The 22797-nt window shown below is 33.6% G+C and overlaps 1 pseudogene across 1 annotated transcript in view; it reads right to left on the bottom strand.

The window, feature by feature from the left end:
* Positions 1–14562, bottom strand: part of LOC114279886 (RNA-binding KH domain-containing protein PEPPER-like) — a 51240-nt pseudogene extending 36678 nt beyond the window's left edge. The window contains exon 1 of the transcript XR_014358334.1: positions 14558–14562. The product of XR_014358334.1 is annotated as an RNA-binding KH domain-containing protein PEPPER-like (transcript). The remainder of the gene's footprint in view (positions 1–14557) is intronic.
* Between the last annotated feature and the right edge of the window lie 8235 nt (positions 14563–22797).

Here is a 22797-nt window from a genome sequence, read left to right on the forward strand (position 1 = left end):
ATTTTAAACAATTTTTTACTTTTTTACATGCACTTTACAAAATATTTGTAAAAAAATATTTTTAAAATTAATAAATACACAAAAAAATACGAAAAATATACTAAATTTTCAAATTTTTTTTTGTATTTTTGATATTTAGTGAATTTTTTAAAAAGAATTTCACAAATATTATGCTTTTTAAGTGTATTTATGTCATGTGTATCTAAAAATTAATAAAAAAAATTGTTTAAAATTTTAAAAGAAATCAATGAAAATAAATAAAAAAACACGAAAAATAAAAAATTTCAATTTTCTAAGAACTGAATTCAGAAAACTCAAATCAAACAAGCTGATTATTTTGTCCAAACTGTGTTTTGTGTGTATGACTTTTTTGGTATTATGTCATTATATATATATATATTAAAATAATAAAAAAATATTACAAACACGAAGGGCAAATATTTTTTTATAAATATTATCAAAAAAATTTATAAAATATAATTTTTAATATTAAAATATATCAAAAATATCAAAGGGTGGGGTCTATCTCACGTGATTAGAGATGGATTTGAGGTGTTCATTTAGAAATTTCAAGCATTTTTCATCTTAAAAACTTTATTCTAATTAGCATTTGTAATATGAAAAATGTGTGAGATATCTAATTTATCACCTTTAAAAATCACCTTTAATGATATGTCACAAATGTTAAATTTTAATTTGTCAAATATTTTATCATGTAAGATCTAATCTCAATATCATAATATTAAATATAATTTAAGAGTAATAAATTAAAAGAATATAATATTGTTATGATCACTTTTGTTATTTACTCATTCATTTATTTATTCTCTCCTCAGTTATATCACACCACTGCAATTCAAAATGAATTCTTTCATCAAAACTCTATGTGCAGAGTAATATTATAATGCACATCTCTGGAGAAAAAAAAATATCATAGGTTAGTTATAATATATTTTAATAAATTACAAATTTATCTTATGAGGTTAATTAAAATACATATTCTCTCTTGTAATTTTAAAAATTATATTTCACTCCATAAGATTTCTAATTTCATAACAAATTACACTTTTTATTAATAAATCATTAAATCAATTAATAGTTTTTAATAATGTTAGAAATACATTTTAATTAATAATTTAAGTAATTTTATTATTGTATAGGAAAGCAATTATAGATTTCATTTTTTTAGTTAATTAAGTTAAATAAAAAAATTTGACAAGGGAATATTTATAATTTTCTAAATCACAGAGAACAATTTACATTTTAAATAAATCTCAAGAGGTGTATTTGTAATTTACCTTAATACTTTATAGTGTTAAATGTCATAATTTAATAAATTGTAACTAAATTTTTTTGACAAATAATCAATGATCTCTTTCATCATAATTAAAATTATAATCACAATACATCATGATTTAATCATAATTAAACCACAATATATCATAACTACATATTATAATCAAACATCACCTATGAAATAACTAAAAAATTCTTTAATTATAACAAAAAAAGGGTAATGTTAGGAATATTAAATTTTCTACCAAATAAATGATCAAATGTTCACATGGGTGTGGGGTCATAGAAACTCTACACGGTTAATTCTTGGAGAACTACGTCAATGTGGGAGAGGAGAAAAAAATTATCAATATATAAAAGATGTAAGTGACATTTATACTCTATAGTTTTTTATTTGTATTTTATCATAAACATACTTATATTTTTATGTGTTAATATTTTTTTTTTCCCCTTTCCCAGCCATATATATTTTCCCTTAATTATTTTTCTCTTTCTTGAAAGCTCACTACTGTTTCTTAAAGATTCTATTCCAAGCATTTGTAATAGATTCAGTTGGTCGTCTGTTGGAGATTAAAAACTGGTAGACCTTCTAGTCCGTTTCGTATGCTCATTTTTAGGTTCCATTTTAATGATTCAAATCATTCATATTTTAAGATTTATTGAGTATATTATTTTTATAAAAATTCAAGTCGATCGGTTAACGGTAACTACATGTTCAAATCAATTTTGTATAAAAAATATATGGTAAAAAAATAAACGATTTATATAAAATTGATTCGAACACGGTAGTTATCATTATCTGATCACTTTAATTTTTTTATAAAGATAATATATTCAACAAACCTTAAAATATAAATAATTCAAACTATCAAAATGAGATCTAAAAATAAGCCCACGAAACGGATTGATCAGTCAAATTTTGATCTCTAACCAGAGATAAGAGCATCTCCAACGTTAAACTATTTTTTTCATCAAATTTGATGAAAAAAAAAGGTGATTTTCTCAATCTGATATGAGTTTCTCCAATGGGTTGCATTGTAGCTTGTATCAAAAGGGCAAGGACATCCGGCTGGACGACCGGCCGGTCGACCAAAAAGGATCAATTTTTTAATTTTTTTTTGCCCTCCATTTCTTTTTCCCTCTACTAAATATTTTCCTTTTTTTCTTGCCTTCAATAATGATTTCCTTCCAAAAACTGATATAAACACATTAATCCATGTACCATATAGCAGACAAGAGGTACATTATATCTAGATTCTGATGTGAAAATTCTAGCATTCATGTATGGAATTGTTGAAGGTAGTGAAGGGTCTTTCGATTGAGTTATGGCAGTCATTGAATTCTTTGAGGAAGTGAGGAATTTGGAACCCAACTCGGGCCGTCGACATCGGTAGCGGATCCACCACCGCAAGACAATACAAACGAATCAAAGTTTGATACAGAGGTGTTTCTTGATGAGTGAACGGTGATTATGAAGAAAGAAGAGAGAATTAGAGAGAAAAAGCTATGGGTATTGAAGATCATAGCTAATGGGGAATAACCTTTGAAGGGGTTGAGAAATGGGATAGAAAATTTGAGAGAAAGTGAAAGAAGATGGAAGAAACAGAGTAACGGGAAAAAGAGGAAAAATAATTTCTTATATGAAAGAGAAGATGAATGCTTCCGGTTGTATAAATCTGGACCATCTTGGATTTGCATGATCATGTATAGATTCATTAACTCACCTCAATGCTTGATTGTATCTCCATTGAAATTAGTAACTTTTTCTTTTTCTTTTATGTCATTTGCATTTGATAAGGATCGAGTGAGACCAATTTCAGAAACTCAAAAACTCAAATGTTTGTATGCCACGGACGACCGGTGGGACAACCGGCCAAACGTCCGGTCGGTTGTCCAGTGGGACCACCTCCAACATACACGAACAGTGTTTTGGTGAAACTTGACCCAGCTCCTCAATCAGGTGAAACTTTTACTCCAATTTCAATTTGATATCAGTTTGGTGCAACTGTTGGAGTGGGAAAAGTGATTTTTTTTATCAAATTTAAATCTGATGATAAATTTGATTTAATGTTGGAGATAGTCTAAGTTGCTAAACGCTTTGCTAATTCATTTTTGTTGCTTTTTCTTTTAATTTTCTCTCTCCTCAATTATATCACATTTCAATTCAAAACTCATTAGGTTCATTTTGAGAAGTGAGTTGAAAGTCACTTCTTAATTTTTAACTTACTTTCTCTCTCATAAAAAAAGGTTAAAAAGTTTTTTTTAAAAAAATAACAAATGTCAGTTTTTAACCATCTTTTCAATACACGACACTTACAAAGAGTGTAACATAGGTAATTTATAATATTTTATGATGCTAATATCACGAAATATTATAATTTAATAAATCATAATAAAATATTTTTGAAAGATAACTAATAACTTTTTTAGTCATAACTAAAATAATAATCAAAATATAATATAATTGAGTCATAACTAACACCATAATTCAGCCTCCGTTTGGGAAGTGGGTTGGCTTTTTGACTTTTTGGCTTTTTGGCTATTTTAGCCTGGGCTATTTTAGCCTGGTTTGGGAAGGGCTTTTTGGTTTTTTGGCTTTTTTGACTTTTTTTGTGAGAGAGGATTGTAATGATTATGGGTTGGATTTGATGTTTTGTTTTTTGTGGCTAAAATAGCCTATTTTGTTTTTTGTGGCTATTTTAGCCAAAAAAGCCTGGCTTTTTGCTTTTTGCTTGCTTAAGGATTATAACTAAACATCATTTGAGGCAAAATTAAAGACTTCTTTAGTTATAACCAAAATAACAATTACAAGACATCATAGCTAAGTCATAATAAATAACATAATAAATTATAATTATGTCATAATTAATATTACAATATGTCATAAAAATCGTAAAATTATAACTGGGACATATAAATGTGTGTATCTTTCTATGAAGTATGGGTATTTCGAAAATATTGTCATACTCGTACTGGGTACTTACTGGGTATTGGCACTCGTACCGATAGAGCTGCATGCGCATCAGGTACTTGAAATACGTACCGGGTACTTTTTATATATTCTTTGGTAGTTAAGTACTCCATGGGTACTTCATCGGTACAAGATTGATACATCGAGAGTACACCAAGCTATAGGATATTAGTGGAAATATGTTTGATTTATTAGAGAGTTCTGATTTACTTGAAATTACAGGGCCTTTATTTGATGTGCTAGAAATAAACATGTATTATTCAATGATGAAGTTGATAAAAGGGAAAACTAAAATTTCAAATTTTCAAATTTCACTTAGTGGTATTTTGGGAAGATGGTAAAAATCAGCTTTTTGGCTTTTAACCAAACTTTTTGGGAGTGATTTGAGAAGTTGGTAAAAATTTACTTTTTTGTTTGAATTAATATTTATTTATGGTGTCACATCACACTAAAATGACTAAAATACCCTCACCCAACTTAAAAAATTACATTTTATCCATTTATACAAAATATAAGCATCGAGGGTAATTACGTAATTTTTTAACTTACTTTTTGCAATTCCCAAATGAGGAAAAAAAACGCAACTGGCGTTTTGCTCAAAAAACGCAACCTGGCGTTTTTGAGCCTTTCCCAAAAGAGAGTTTGCTTTTAGAATTAAACTTTAATTTGTAATTTCTCCTATTTAATGATATTAGCTTATAGACTTTGTTTTAGTATTGATATTATTGAATTATGATTTCTCTTTCAGTTTTGTAAGTTCTCTTCTTAGTTTTGGTATTAAACTTTGATTTGTACATTAAATCTCAAATTATAAATTATAAAAAATAAAAAATTTATTGACGTACTAGTCGTACCCGTATCTTATTTTTTAAAATTTTACCATATCAATGTACTCAGATTATACCAATATTAATAGTCGTACCCACACCCGTGCGTCGGAGGTATATGTTTTCATTTGCTAGAATAATGATCTCTTATATCATTTCGCTATTACCCTGTCTTCAAGATCAGAATCACAAGTAGAATGATAATGGTCCTGGTTGGTATAATTTATTGTATAGTGAAAATTGATAATAAAAAAGTGAAAATATTTAGACAACGGTCTACCAGTTTTTTTTTCAACTTAAATGGTTGCTTTGGGAGTTAGCTATTTTAGTTATGATGAAATGTGGCTGTTATGCCATTTGCATAGCAATTATTGTTGTTTGGGCGCTTTGGCCTATTTTGGGTCCTGCCTTAAAGATCTGAACCGTTTAATATTTAAATTTTTTTTAAAGAATATTCTGTAAAAAAATTAAGTTGATCAGATATCGGTAGCGCTACAATCAAATCAATTTTGTATTCACTTTTATACTCAGAATTACATTTATCATTGATTTTTACTAATACAAAATTAATTTAATCATAATGTGACTGATATTTATCAATTTGATTTTTTATAAAGATGTTATACTCAGAAAGTTCTAAATATTTTGTATCATCAAAAGGAGATCTAAAGGCTTCGTTTGGGAAGAAGGGTTGGGTTGCATTTGGAGCTACTTTAGCCACAAAAAGATAAAATAGGTTTTTTAGTCAAATAAGATAAAATATCACATCCAACTTATAATCATTATATTTTTTCTCTCACAAAAAGTCAAAAAAGTTCTTCCCAAACAAATTTTTTTAACTCCAAACTAAAATAATTAAAAAATCAAAAAACTAAAAAAATAACTCACTCCCTAAAAAAACCCAAAATAGGGCCAAGTACCGAACGATTGTGCAAACTGCACAACAGTCACCTACATCTAAATGTTATATTTTTTTTATTCAAAAAAAGTTTAGGAGGAGAGGAGGCTACCCCATTCCAGGGCCAGGGAAAGCGTTACGCAATATCGCCCATCAACAAAAGACTATCGGCAACGGAACTCGAATCTAAACCAAATAGACGAAAGGAACAAGCCTTACCAACTAAACCAACCCTTGTTGGTCTACATCTAAATGTTATGGTAATATGATATGACTGTATTACTAATTAATGTAAATTTATTATTACAATAGTGAAAAGTATATAGTTTGATTAATAGAAAACAAAAGAGTTTTTCCGAATCTTATTTGTAATATTTTATTAAGCCTCCGTTTGGGAAGTGGGTTGGCTTTTTGGCTATTTTAGCCTGGTTTGAGAAGGACTTTTTGATTTTTTTGACTTTTTTGGCTTTTTTTGTGAGAGATGATTGTAATGATTATGGGTTGGATTTGATGTTTTGTTTTTTGTGACTAAAATAGCCTATTTTGTTTTTTGTGGCTATTTTAGCCAAAAAAGCCTGACTTTTTTCTTCCCAAACGGAACCTAAATGATGACATTAAATATGATAGAAAAAATTATTAAATATTTTTGAAATATCACGTGATTATATTTTTTTATCAATTATGTTCTTTCATATTTATTATATTCTTTTATATTTTTTGAAATATCACATGGTTATATTTTTTTTATCAAATATTATTTATTATATTCTTTCATATTAAATATTTACTAAATAATCATCCCATAGATAGATGGTGTTATTATTAAAGTACTATTTGACATAACATAAATAAATATATATTTTTTATTTTTTAAAAAATATATATTTAAAATGATTTTTAAATTTTTTATGAACAAATTATAATATGAAATAATGGATAGTAAAATTTACCCCTCCTTTATTACCAACAAATCTGCAACAACTACAGGCTGATGGGCCTTAAATTTTTTTTTTTTTTTTTTTTGCCCTTTTCCTGCAGCGGACAGTGATGCTATGTGACCACTCCTGCATACATTCAACACGCAAGAAATATCTGAGGCGCAATAATCCGGACCTCTCTTGAATCTCAGGAATCTCTGACAATAGAGTACGTTTTTGTTTTTTCTTTTGCTTTTGCGGTTAAAAATTTTTTGCTACCGTCTTGTTCGATTTTGGGATCGGGTTTGTTGATAAAAAAAACAGTAATAATTTAGAGCTATGGGTAAAGAGTTTTAAAGGGTTGTTTGGAATGTCTTAAATAAGTGTATTTTTTATTTTTTTGACTAAAAAGTTGATGTTGAAAATATGAATCTTTGGGTTAATTTTTTGACTTTTTATGAAAAAATGTGTATTAAAAAAATGTATAAATTAATGTGTAGGGGAAGATTAATATTGGGAGTTGTGTATTCGTAATTGTTGACTTTTGGTGAATAGTGATAACTTTTTAAATTTTTGAGTAATTTTTTAATTTTTTTAGTAATTTTTTAACTTTTTAACTTTTTTGAGACTTTTCAAACTTGACAATCTACCACTAAGGTAGAAATTAAAAAAAAAAAAATCAAGGCACAATATTGCGACAGTGGATAGAACATACTGTCATATCATTAATGGTGACTCTAGCTCCTATATACTTTTATAAAAAAAAATTTACATTTTATCAAAACCCATACATTTGCATTTGAAAACCCATACAAGCGGAAGTTGTTTTCAGATAAAAATTTCTTCTATGAATTATTTTTAAAATTCATAATTAAATATTTTTAATTTTTTTTAACAAAATACGCATTCTTTATTTTTGTCAAAAACGAAATAATTAGGAGTAAAAATATGTAACAGAAAATATGTTAGTATTGAAATTTTTTGTGAATTAATTTATATAAATTGTAACAATTTTTTTCATTTTGTGTTGACAATATTTTTTTCTCATTTGGGATAACGATTTTGATCAAAACATTTCACAATTCTTTTCAAAAACATAATGAAACTAAAATTGTCAAATTGAAGAACTCTTTTAACGCAATTATTTGAGAAACTGTTTGTTTGGATAAAAAAGAAAAAAAACAGAAATGGTAATTTGTTTGTTGTGAAAATACATACGTATTTACAAAATAATACTATTGCTCCAACCTATTTTTGAATTCCACATTTCTTAACAATTGTACAAATCTATTTTTCTGATGGTGAAATTATTTTAGTACCGTTTTGTTTATTATGTTGGGCTCATGATTTTGATTAACAAAATTCACAAGTCTTTCTAAAAGTATTATTTCAAGCATTTAGATGATCTAAAACAAAAAGATTTTATTTTTTGTTCTGTAAATAAATTAATCTTTAAAAAGATTAAATTTTTGTTTACCCTCAACGTTTGGTGACCTAACAAATTTTTTTTTTTAATCTTTAACAAAAAAAAAAAAATGTCATAAATAACAGAATTTACATTTCTCAGCAACAAAGAATCTTCTAATCTACTCTCCGTTACATGGAATATTTAGAGTATGCCAAACACTGCCTTCATCTCCCAAAGTCAGTCATTTCCTTCTTAGAGGTCTGCGATATGCTATCTCTTCTCTTTTTTTCTTTTCCTTTTTTTTTTAATTTTTTATTTATAAATTACAAATACACCTCTTGAGGTTTAATTAAAATACGAATCGGCTCTTATAGTTTTAAAAATTACATTTTATCCCTGAGATTTCTAATTTCATAACAAATCGCTCATTTTATTAATAAATCATCAAGTCAATTAACAGTTTCGAATGATATTAAAAATATGTTTCTATTAATAATTTAGGTAATTTTATTATTGTATACGAGAATAATTATAAATTTCATTTTTTAGTTAATTTTGTTAAATACAAACCTCTAACAAGGGGTATTTGCAATTTTTCAAATCACATGGAGTAATTTATACTTTAAGCAAACTTCAGGGACTGTATTTGTAATTTATCTTTTTTTTTTTCTTTTTTTCTTTTGGATAAATTACAAATACATCTCTTGAGGTTTTTTTAAAATACAGATTACTCCCATGTGATTTGAAAAATTACAAATACCTTCTTGTCATAATTTTCTATTTAACAAAATTAACTGAAAAAATTAAATTCATAGTTACTCTTATGTACAATAATAAAATTATTTAAATTATTAATTGAAACATATTTCTAATATCATTAAAAACCGTTAATTAACTTGATAATTTATTAATAAAAAAAAGTGATTTATTATAAAATTAAAAATCACATGAGGCGATTTATATTTTAATCAAATATTAAAGAGGTGTATTTATAATTTACCTTTTTCTTTTTTTAATGTTTTATATCACAGTTTATACAATATTATATTATTTGTCTTTGATTACTTTCTTAATCATTATTTTCAAACAAAGTATTGATCATGAGTATCTACCTGATACTGATACAAAAATGTTGATAAAAATAAAGGTTAGGCTTCTCTTGGGCTTGAGATTGAATTGAATCATATTGTTAGATTCGTAAGAGTTCATTACGGGTTCTATTTTGATAATTCAAATTATTTAATGTGTAGAATTTGTCGAGTATTTTATTTTTGTAAAAAATCACGTTGATCGGATATCGATAAGTACTTGATCGGATCAGATTTCTCTCAACGGTAAATATAATTTTCAAAATAAATTGTTGACAAAAATATGATCCGATCAAATAACTATCGATATCCAATTAATGTATTTTTTTACAAGACTAAAGTACTCGATGAATATTAAACGATTCAAATTATCGAAACAAGGCATGTGATAAACCTCACGAATTCAACAATACCGTTTAATTTATAAAATAGACTGAAACAGGCCTGACTCAAAATTAAGTGATACATATCATTTCTCATCCTATAATCTCACTACCTCATTTTTGTTCAACAACGAAATAATAATTTACCATTTAAATTAGCTAAGCCACTAACAAAGATTTTTTTATGGCAATGTCATACAAAAAAAAGAATTTGTAAACAAAATAATACGAGTCTTGCTCAAGGCCGACTTTGGACGCAAGTTGGCAAAGTCATCGCTTTGGCCTTGGAAAAAATTGACTAAAAAAAAAGTTCTAAATTTTTGTTAATTATTATATTAACTTACAAAAAAAAAAAAAAAAAAAATCATTGAAATTTAAAAGTTCTTAAAATTTAGTTACAATTTAAAACTAATAGATAATTGATATGATTAATTATGTAAAACTAATAGATAATTGTTATGATAAATTATTTAAAACTAATAGATAATTGTTATTTATGAAAAGAAATCAAAAAATTTATTAATGTGGTCAATTATTTAAAATTATTAAATGATTATAATCCAAATATATGGATTATATATAGGGGATTAAAATTTACACGGTCATACCTTGAAGGTAGTCTTTTACAGACAACTAGTGATTCACTAACACATCGGTCTCGTCTGGAAAGTTGATTTTTTTAGTAAGTTTTTTAATTTTTGATTATTTTAGTTGGTTAAAATAGTAACGTTTTGAAAGAAGATTAAATTTTTGTACAGTTGAATGTGATATTTATGAGAAAAAAATGAAATAATTATGGATTTGATATGATATTTTATCTTATTAGCTATTTTAGCATATTTTATCTTTTTAATTTTTTATAAAAAAAAATATGTAAAATAATAATGAAAGTAATATAATCGAAATTAATTCAATTGTTTTATATCCTAAAGCAACTTAACTAAGGTCGCTCACTATTAAACTGTTCGTTTGGTTCTCCATAGCATAGCACCCACCTTCTTCTTCCTTTCTTCTTGATTTTAAAGTTCTGTGTACTCTTGAGACACACATAGCACAGAGCAAAGTTGGCTCACTGATTGTCACACACACGCACCTACACACTTTTTGTCTTCCACTCCGATCAACTATTAGTAAAATACCAACGTCTTTACGGAATGTATGGAATGTTACAATTAAATACCTAATATTAGTTTTATAATCAAATCTACGTTGATAATGCAATATGGTCAATAAAGAGATGGGTAGGACTGATCCACGCGCTCAACGGGTCTACTAGACTTCATCTTCTTAATGCGTGCCTGCAAAAGGTCCAGTGGAGAGGCACCTAAATTGGAGTGGTTTCTCTCCATAGGCACTCCGACAGTCAAGTTAGATTGGAAATGATAGAGAGAGTAGAGAGAGAGAGTTAATTGTTGTTGTTAACGTTCTTTACGAGCTTCCTTATATCTTTCACGAATCATTTCCTTTTCCATTTAAGCTTTCTTATTGGCCAAAAGTCTAGGGTCTACTTGCCGTCGGCTATGGCAGTTTCACCATACCCGGGAACGAGAGGTCTTGTTGCATTTAATGTCATGACAGTCTCATTTAATACTTGATGCATGGGCTCAATAACTCAGCAGAATCTTTGTCTGCCACATGGCTAACTCCCTGCCTAACAAGTGCCTAAGCGTCACATGGTCTAGATCAGCGTGGGTTCTTCGGTGGGCCAGCTGTTGAGTTTCATCTACTAGACTGCAACTAAATGCCTTTTTGGGTCGTCCAAGGCAGTTGTGGGTTGGGCTATCCTGGGCCATGTGGGCCATGTCCATCGGAAGTCCCCCATTCCTGAGTGCAGCTTTAGTCCAACGAAGGGAATAGGACCGAACGAGTAAGAGGTTGGGTGTGTGGGTGAGAAGGGGCGAGAATGGATAGTTGTCTTGGTGACTGACCGTCGAGAGAGCCAAGCGTAAAGGTAGGCAACCGTCTGGGTGGCTGATCATCAAGATGATCAACCGTTTGGTTAGCCTGCAGTCAAGATGACCGACCATTGAAGAAAGTGGTCGACCATCAAGGCGGTGGACCGTTGAGGTGGTCGACTGTCAAGGTGGCCGACCACTAGGGCGGTCAACCGTTGGGGTGACCGACCGTCAAGGTGGCCAACCGTTGAGGTAGCTGACTGTAGGGGCGACTAACCATTGGAGGGATCGACCGTCAAGGTGACTGATCGTTGAGGTGGCCAACTGTAGGGGCAACCGACCGTCAAAGTGGCCGATCGAGAAGGAAAACTTGATGCCTTTGATGGTGCACAAGGCTCGAGGTGTAGAAATGCACATGGTGATATAAAGTGGAATAGACGGGGGAGAGGAAAGAGAATTAGTGGTATTGAGAAGGAATCGTGGCCATACACGTGAGGCAATCTAGGTCGCTGATAGGGATTTTGTATCGTTTGCAAGAAGTGAAGAGGTTTTTATAGTATAGCGATCTCGGTTTTCCCTCCATTGGTTATTGTATTCCGAACTTGGTTCCGTGGATGTCTGTTGTTGTATATATTTCATTTCTGTCCTTTAATTTTTTGTATTTGAGTTTTGGGATGTGTTGGGCAGGTTTGTAACAGGTTGGGTGTGTTTTGAAACAAATGGTTGCTGCCCAGTTTTTGGTGTCTTCGCTCGAGCGAGGCTTTTGTCGCTCAAGCGAGCTCTGTGTTTTAGTTCCTTCGCTCGAGCGAGAGTTGAGTGGTATGTCTATTGGCTTGAGCGAGCGTTCTTGCGCTCGAGCGTGCGTCTGCGTCTAGTTTGAACCTGAAGGTTGTGTTTCTTGGCTCGAGCGAGCTTTCCTTCGCTCGAGCGAGCGAGCTATATGTTTTGGGTTTCTTTGCTCGAGCGAGCATTCTTGCGCTCGAGCATGCTCCTGGGTTGCAGACCTGAAGCTTCGTGTTGTTGACTTGAGCGAGGCTTTCTGTGCTCGAGCGAGGTTTCTTTGTGTCTGGTCGCTCGAGCGACCACTCCTTCACTCGAGCGAGGCTCAAATATATCAGTTCGCAGCAGCTTCTTCTTCTTCACTTTTTCTTCATCTCTTTTACTCAAACCCTAGAACGGCTGCTCCCTCTCTCTCTACATACCTTCTCTCTACAAATCCATCTAGTTTTAGTGGTCTCCTACCCTAGTTCCTTTGTAAAAAGTGTGGAGCTTGGCGTGGCCTTCGTTTTGATCTGAAAATCATTGGGTTTGGAGTATCTTGAGTTTTCATCATCTTCTCCATTGGGTCTCTTCTTTTAAGGTAGGGATACCCTACTCCTTCTTATGGGTTTTGACATAAATTTTAGTCATTTTGTATAAAATGGTGGATTATGGGAATTTTGGAAAAGTTAGGGTTTGATTTGAAATTGTAAAAAGGGGGTTTTCAATTGTTAAGCCCCATGTGTATGTGAGATCTTGGAAAATGGGATTATTGTTGTTAAATTGATGGAATTGAACCCTAGGGTCGATGTTTGAAAAAGGGGGGAAATGCCCTAATTAATGTGATAAATTAATTTGTATAATTAATTTGGAAAAATATAAAATTGAGTTGGAAATCATGAAATTGGGAAATTATGGAATTAAATGGTGTAGTTGGATAAATAAATCACTCACCTATGAAAATGTTGGCATTTCATCTGTTTGATGCATTTATTGTCTGTTTAGAAATAACTACTTTAGGCTATCGGTGGAGGATAGTCTTGATTGTTGTAGACACTGTATGTTGATTAGAGAAAACTGAAACTAATCAAATGTGTTGTGTCATTGAAAATGACAGTTGAATTGTCACATTGAATATGTACCTGGATGGATCATGGTATATGATTGAGCTTTTAAATACATTGCATATGTATATTGTTTAGGAGGAGATAGAGGATGTACTCCATGGTTTGAGAGGAGATAGGGGATGTACACTCAAATCTGTTTGGGAGGAGATAGGGAATGGACTCCAGTGATAATTAAGTTGGCCGGAGTGTCCAGGGTGAAAGTTCCGAAATCCTAATTACATTTGTATAACGTAGATATTTTAAGTATTGAAGTGTTTTAATATGAGTTGTAGTCTCATTTCAATTGTGGAAAATGGAAGTGTTTAATATGAGTTGTAGTCTCATTTAATTGTTTGGCTGGATAATGAGCCGTGTTTATAAATTTGAATTGGATAAGTAAAGGAAAGTGGAATAAAACACGAATGTATTTGCCAAGAAACTGAGAAGTGTTGTAAGTTGGTTTACAAGTGTCAACCTTTTATCGAATGCTAATGTTTTAGTTATTTCTTATAATTGGTTTAGTATATCTCTACTGGGCATTGGCTCATCCTATATGGACGTCATTTTCAGGTACAGGTGATATGCCACCTCCAAGGACGTAGCTTGGGAGGCTTAGAGGCTGAAAGATCTTTTTGTGGTTATCTTTTTGTATTACTTGTATACCATGCCAATGGCTTATTTTGTGTAAAGAGTTAGAACTCTCCTTTTGTTGAATCCAAGTGTTGACTTGGAAAGTTGTAAGCCCGTAGGGCATTTACTTTTGTTGTCAACATGTAATACTTTTGTGCTTTATACTCTGATAAATGGAAAAGTACTTTATTCTCTTATGTATATGGATGTCATGAATGTTCGATTTATATGTATTTTTTTGAGGGCGTTACATATAGTGAGAGATGTCGAAAAGACGAGGGCTTTAACTTGTTTTTGGATTTTCAAACTAGCAAATTTTAACCACGGTCCTTGGAACACAGGAAAACCCTAGACATTTGGGCTTGTGCGATTTTCTTACCTCATTGCGAAAAACCAACACATTCTAGACTTAACTTCTTTCGTTTGGTTTGATTCTCCACTTTTTCACATTGCAAACTTCCTTCCCCCCGCAACTGAAGCGATATACAGAAACGTAAAGGATATGGCACAAAACAAAGCTCCGACCATGGCATCTAATGAGTTAGGAGAGGATGATGGAGTGGCGCTGGCAGAAAAGTACAGAGTGGAAAGGTTAGTAGAAATGAGAGCGGAGCGATCGTCCCGACCCATTTCGTCGATGATGATCTCAGTCACCCAACCGATTAGCCAAGTGGCACGTGACCATTGGCATACCAAGGCAAACAAGTCCACTTTAACTGCTAAGGATCCGGAGGAATTTCGGAGCAGATATCAGATTCAGGTAGACGTAGAGTTGAGATTGCCAATGGCAATGGAGAGGGTGTTTGATGTGAGGCCAATGGAGTTCACATTGTACGAAAGAGGCGCTTCGTGGGGATATGGGATTGCCACTCCCACAACTGGTGGTTGACATGCTGAATTGTCTAGAGGTGGCTTCAGGCCAACTAATGTCGAATGCATAGAAGATTATGTTCACCTGTGAGATCGTGTGGTACGGGAAACCGAGGGGGAAGCAATGTTAGTGGACGAATTTTTTTCATCCTACAAAGCCTCAAGGCAACAAGAGATATGGATGACCCTGCAAACAGCAGTGGGGAGAGGATTGGTGGTGGGGCTACCCTTATCAGTGAAGGGTTGGCAACCAAAATGGTTTTATGTATCAGTAAACGGCGGGAGAGGAGTGCGCACGATTTGAAAGATCCCCACCAAGTTGTTGGAGCCAAGGTTAGATGCGGTCATGCGAGGTGTCTTACAATTTACGAAGGCGGACCCCATGAAAGGATTCTGCTCAGCGCATATAGAGGCGTTGACCTTGACGGCCACTCTGTTGGACAAGGGAGTGGGGGCAAAGATGGAGGTGGAGCCGCTCAAGGTCCAGTTAGAGGAGGTTCGGGTGCAATTGGAGAAAGGCAGCACAAAGCGCTTGTGAGAAAGGCCTAACATACAATCAGAGAGCGAAGAAGATGGAGATATTGGCGATGGTGTAGAGTTACATGGCTGAGCACGTTAGGATGGGCCAGACTGAGGTTGCTACCTAATTGTCGGTCATTAAGGCTGAGCTCGAAGTGGCACGTTGAAGGGTGGTGTTGCCGGAGTTTGAAGTGGCGAACTAGCAGAAGATGACTAGTGAGGCCCAGCAAGCCTACACCGCTGCCAATGAAAGGTTGGATGAGGCCCTCACCAATAATAAAGAGCTACGTGATTTGGCCTTGAAGAATGAGGAGGAGTTAGACGCATGGGTTATTGAATTGGAAAAGGCTCTTGTTACTGAAAAAGAGGCCTTAGAGAAGGAGATGGAAAAGTTGGCAGAGCTGGCCAGAACCCTGCTGTCAGAGAGAGCGGCCTACCTTGACTTCTATGGTGCAGCTGTGGAGCAATACAAGCAATCAACAGGATTCCAAATAGCCATAAATGCTATTGTAGCCACAAGTCTGGCTAGGGGAAAAAGAGGTGAGGCTGGTCCCTCAAACATGGCAGCGGCCGAACTGGTGGAAGGGCAGACCAAGGCAGAGATAATACAAAACTTTGAACAATCTGATTACTACAAGCATCAGTTGAGTATCTACTGGGACAGTGGGTGGATGAGCTTCCAGCAAATGGCAGAAGACCTTTTCCCAAACATCGACTTCACCCGCGTAAAGCTAGGGAATGGAGACATCACCTAGACCCCATTGGATGAGGGTATTGAAAAAGAAGATCTGGTGTCCAATGGGGAGGAAAGAGATGAAGGCAGAGCAGATTGAGCTGTTGGGAGCGTAGTGCCTTATCTTATTTGCTTTGTTTTGTTTTAATTGGCCTTTGTAAAGAATTTTACAGTTTATAAGAAATTTGCATTAAATTACAAAAATTGTTCTTCTAAATTGTGGAGTAATAAACTCTTGTTTGTTTTGCCTTTTTCATTGTTGTGTAATGAACTAGCCCTACACATGTTATATTAATTGAAAGAAATAACAAAATGGAGTTTGAAAACTATAGAAACAAACATGTGATTGCAAAAAACTGGATTTGTCCAAAAACAAAGGGTGATTTGGTGAATTGTAAGTTTAATCAGTCAAATTTTAATGAATGAAACAATGTTGTAACTGGTGAAGTTTGTGTTTGAGAAGGAAAGTTCTCCGCGCTCAATCTGGTTAAGCTCTTCATGCTCAGTCTGGCTAAGGCTTGAAGGACTCAGTCTAGTTGAGGCTTGGAGGGCTCAATTTGGTTAAGCTCTTCATGCTCAGTTTGGTTGAGGCTTAGAGGACTCAGTCTGGCTGAGCTCTTCATGCTTAGTTTGGCTGAGGCTTGGAGGACTCAGTTTGGCTTAGCATTCACCAAATGTACAACACAAATAATAGGGGTTAAATATCTTTGTCATTAACGCGCAGTCTTGCCATTATAAGCTTATACATTGTATTGAAATAACAAAAATGAACAAGTGGTCCGAACATCAAAATGAACAGTACAACAGGGAAAGACTCCATTCTACTGAAAATACCGTTTCAAGTGCTCAGCATTCCATGGATGAGGGAGGTCTTTGCCATCCATATCTTCCAGACGGTAAGTGCCTGGACGCGACAGAGATTTGACAATGTAAGGTCCTTCCCACTTAGCTGTTAGCTTACCCTTAGTCTGGTTTTTGGTGGCGAGAGTTGCTGTTCGTAAGATTAGGTCTCCCACAGCAAATTCTCTAGGTCTGACTTTGCGGCTATAATGCTGCCTTATTTTTTGCTGATATGAAGCCAGTCTGACGGCGGCTGATTTTTGCAGTTCTTCAATAAGGTCTAAATCAACCCATTGAAATTCTTTGTTCAATCCCAGATTGGAATGGATGGCCCTAGGGGTCGGTAGGCCAACTTCCATGGAGATGACTGCCTCGGTGTCGTATGTTAAGCAAAAAGGGGTCTCCCTAGTGGGAGTTCTTGATTAAATCATTCCAAATTTTTACAAATCTCAAATTTTTACAAATCTCATTTAGTCTTAATTAATTATGATTAGCGTATAACTTAATTAATCTAATTAGTCTCAATTAAGGCTTAAGTTAATCATTCTTAATTTTACTAAACTTAATCGAATTTTTAATTAAGCTCCCATATGGTTCAATACATAAAATTAAACTGATTCAACTCACCAATTACAATTTCTTAAACCATTTAGGCCTTCAATTTCTTATTCAAAAATAAATCCTTAATAAGTAAATTACTATTCATGTTGTAAACAACTCATGAGAATTAATTAATTAATCATTCAAATAAAATTAGTTCTTGATTAATTTATTACTAAATTAATCTTAATTAAACAAATTTAATCTTATTTAATTTCGTTAGTTTTAATCAGTTTTTTGACGAAATGTCTAAATGTCCTCCACGTCAAATTAATGCTATTTGGCTTCTCAATTAATATTTCTAAGATTTATAAACGTTTTAATTTCAAGTCTGAAGTTATTCCATAGCTTAATTTTGGTTTAAGGTATTGAAAGGTGTATAATATTAATTATTGTTAATGGAATTTAGGAGTGTGAAAATTGCCTGTGGCTCGGTATTGGCCTGACCCATTTAGGCCATTTAGGCCCAGACCTGAGCCTAGCCCAAGACCCTAGGCCTAGGCCATCATTTTGAAGCCTGGCATGACCCGTGGGCCTGGCCTGTCTAAGGCCAGTGTCTTTTTTAGTGGAAAATAATAAAATTTTGGTAGAAAAAATAAAAGCAAAAAAAAATGTTCAGGCCCGGCCCACTGACCTGCCCAAGGCCCGAATACCCCCTAGACTTTGGCCTAATTTTCTAATCCGTGGGTCCCGGCCTGAATTTTGACAGGAGCCCATGAGGCCTGACATAGGCCGAGTCGGGCCAAATTTACACCACTAATGGCATTATTCGGGGTGTTACAACTTATCTTAGCTTTATAGCTTTATCTATTCTAACTTCATAGCTATAACTTAACTTAGCTTCTTAGCTTAATTGGATTAATCAATTGTACTTCATTTGTCAAACAATGACAGTTCAACTCTAATTTAGCCTATCTTTAGTACATAGCAAATTTAGTAAAAGTCCACTTCATTGGGGCATGATCCGAACCAATGGTTGCTCCTCTTAGCCGTACACAGTTATTTCCCTATGTTAGAAGTCAGAAATGGTCAAACATTCCTACAGCTTAAACTAGGTTCACAAGTTATGGCACGCCCATATTCAATTCAATCAACAAACCAACGTGTTTACACACCTAAGAGTTTCTAAGTGGCAAGCAAAAATTTCTGAGGCAGTAAACACCAAGGTACAAAATGCAGTTTACTCAAACAAAAATCGCTCTCTCTCATACTTTACCTTTTCTCTTTATTTATTCATCTTAAAAAGATCTAAGAAGAGGGATAAGTTTTGGAATTAGATCCAAAAAAAGTTGAAAATCCATAATTAAGGACGGCCGTGAGGCAGGTTTAGAGCGGATTTGTCATCCCCCGCCCTAGCTTTTAAACCCCACTCCCACCCCCGTCCCCCTGGCCCCCGTCCCCTACCCAAACCCCATTACGAGTGGAATTTTTTAACCCCATCCTCGTTTCTGCGGATACCCGATACTCATAGATACATGACCACATTTCAAATAGCCAAAAAAATTGAGAATCATTTAAATCCTTAACACACTAAATAACTTCTCTTATTTACATATATATTAACAGTAAGACTTTTAGGATTATTATTTATTTATATTTAAACAGAATCACAGACTTTTAATATTCCTTTCTTATATCTAATTATATTATGTATATATATTATTAATTATCTCGGGTCGGTTTTGGATCAAGGGGGTCGATATCCGCCCCCGTCCCACCCCCGTTGTGGGTGACCAAAATATAATCCACTCCTGCCCCACACAAGTGTCGGGTCAGGTAAAATTCATCCCATTCGGTCGAATATGAATAGACCCCATGAATCGAATTAAAAAGTTCATCCCTATTCATAATTATTCTTAGATGATGTTATATTATTATATAATAGGATCACTTAATTATATAACAATATGTTGTAGACCTGCACATAAAAGAACATTCAAATTCACACTCTAAACACTAGAGTATAATTCACTAGGACCTAATAGACAGTCCTACCAACCTTGCTTTCTTGTTCTTGTTATTATATTCTTATTTCTTTATTAAAAGGTGTCAGATTGATTTTTTTTTTTGTGTGTGTTATTATTATTATTCTATATGTTTTTCTTATTTTTATGACTCACTCATTTTAATAAAGAAAGAAGAATATGTTGTACAAATTATGTAATTAAATAAGATAAATATATTCATATTTAACAATAACAATTTAAATTACAGAATAAGGAGTCATGCTAGAAATTACAACTAGATGGACAAGAACACATAACAAGATGAACAAGAAAAGAAATCAAACCGAAACTTGCACTAGATAGTTTTCTTAAAACAAATTAGTCGCCTAATCGATTGGGTGCTGAAGGTTCTTCGACGCATGTCTCCCAAGATATGATGATTAGACCAGCTACAGCAATGTACCTACTGTGTAGCTTCGGCGATCAGAGCTAAGGCAACGCTCTCTTACACTAGAAAGAATATATGAACTGGAGAAAACTAAAGAACACAAAGAGAGTAAGGATTTCTGGGTAGAAAACTGAAGGAGAGGGGGTCTCCTTTTATACACATGGAGGGAGAGAGGAAGAGCTCTTTTGCAACAAATGCAGTATTCAATTTTTGCAAAACTGAAGAAGTAATGTAAGAAAACTGTTGGTGTAAATCACCATCTTAAGTGTAGAGGTTACACACTATATAGACATGTGTGTATATATATATATTAACAGCCACTTAACGAACTTGGCCCAAAAAGATTAGGTTGATAGACCACCAACTCAGCCCAGCTCAAATCTAACCCATTCTAGCAAGCCCAACCCTCAAGCCTTAAGCCCAAGCCCCAGACCCAAGTCCCAAGATCCGCGATCCACGACCCACGATCCATGGATCACGGACCATAGACCACATACCACGGACTTGGACCCAAACTTGGCTCGGTCAGGTCTGCGTGGGAAGGCAGCTCACGCGTGTGTAGCAATTTTTGTATAACCAACTTGGACCATAGTTTTGGTCCAAACCCATCTTTGAAGCATCCATAACTCCATTCTTTTGAAAAATTTAGATGCCCAAAAGGCTCATGCCCTTATCAAAATCTTGAGGTTAAAATACCCATTAATGCTTTCCTACAATCAATGTGGGATAGAAGGTTACACACCTTACCCAGCACCTCTTTCATAAGGCCAACTTAATGAGTCAATTTCTCATTCAAATCTTAATAGTTTTTGGTCATTCTTTTTTGTGGTATAAAGATCTCATTACAAAGAATCTAAACCCACTTTAACCCACCTTAATAAAGGATTGAAACCCACTTTAATATTGCATTAAGGCCTCATTTGGGAAGTAATAGTTTTAGCCTAAAAGTCAAAAAATTACTAAAAAAATCAAAAAGTCTATAAAATATACCAAAAAGTCAAAGATTTCCTTTTCTCTCTATTTTTTACACATCTTTTTGTAAAAAACCAAAAAGTCATTCCAAACATACAAGTTTTTTTTACCTCATATTTTAGCCAAAAAGTTACTAAAATAGCTTGTTCCCAAACGAGGCCTTAAGTTACCAAAAAATCATTATTTTCCAACAATCCCTCACATGAATAAAAATTGACCGAATAACAACAAACGGACAACGCTTAATAACAAAGACTCGGAGAGATAGTGCAACGAAATAACCCCTACATCGAAAAATGTAGCATTTGGCTTTGAACCCCTTCTAGAGAAGTCTATCGAATTTGCTAGCTGCCTAGAGAATACGAAGTCTTGAACTGTTCTGCCGTTTATGTAAACCAAGACAACAGATCACACACAGGTATTATTCCAACCGTTGTTCTGTTCTCACTGTTGTGTCCAGTTTGGCCCTGGAACACTAGCCTGGTTCAGTGAGTGGCTTCAAGAATTCGACCTTGTGCAACTTTTATAGAAGCAGCCCCACTTCACACTCACATAGGTGACTCTACTTGAGTATCCTGCTATACGCAACTTAACACACCAAAGTCATTAAAAGCTCAACTTAACCTCTACACTTGCAGGTATCACTAATAAAAGGAATGGCTGGAGGTTTTACCTCCTCAGTGACATGCCACCATTATACACAATTAGGTTGTCCCATTGAACCTAGATCTTGGAATCTCTAGTCAATAAGGTTGGGTTTCCATTCCGATAACACCTTACACTAAAGGCTTCAAACCCATTCCTTCTGACGACTTCTCTCCTAGCAATTGATTTAACCCTCTGGTTAGTGGATCCACAATGTCGTCCTTAGATTTCACATAGTCTAAAGTGACAACTCCGTTAGAGAGTAGTTGTCGTATGGAATTATGTGTACAACTAATATGTCTAGACTTTCCATTATACATATTACGATGTGCTTGTCCAATAACCAATTGGATGTCACAATGAATACAAATGGCTGACACAAGTTTTGACCAACATGGAATATCTTCAATGAAATGGCATAACTATTCTGCCTCTTCTATTGCTTTATCCAATGCTAAAAATTTGATCTTAAGATACACGTCTGCTTGGAAAACTTCCAAGACACGAATGCCCTTCCAAGGGTGAACACATAACCACTAGTGGATTTCGAATCCCTAACATCAAATATACAATTCGCATCGCTATAGCCTCTTATTACTGCTGGATATCTGGTGTAATGCAGCCCACAATCCCGAGTGAAACGAAGATACCTTAACACCCGAACAATACCCTTCCAGTGAGTGGCATCAGGATTGCTCGTGTATCTATTAAGCCTGTTAACAGAGTAGGCTATATCCAGACTTGTACAGCTCATCAAACACATCAAACTCCTATTGACCTGAGAATATCCTAGCTGAAAGACACTCTCACTATTGTTCTTGGTCAAGTGTAGACTCAAGTGTACCAATGTCCTAAACACACTTGTATCTGATTTACCAAACTTTTCAAGTATCTTCTCAACATAATGAGATTGAGAAAGTACAATTCCATCAGATGTTCTGGTAAACTTAACACCCAGAATTACATCTGCAAGGCCCATGTCTTTCATGTCAAACTTAGAGTTTAACAATCTCTTGGTAGTTCTAATCATCTCAGTAATACTACTA

The sequence above is a fragment of the Camellia sinensis genome, chromosome 2 (assembly GCF_055761805.1).
Source record: "Camellia sinensis isolate YWXY chromosome 2, ASM5576180v1, whole genome shotgun sequence".
NCBI classification, from domain to species: domain Eukaryota; kingdom Viridiplantae; phylum Streptophyta; class Magnoliopsida; order Ericales; family Theaceae; genus Camellia; species Camellia sinensis.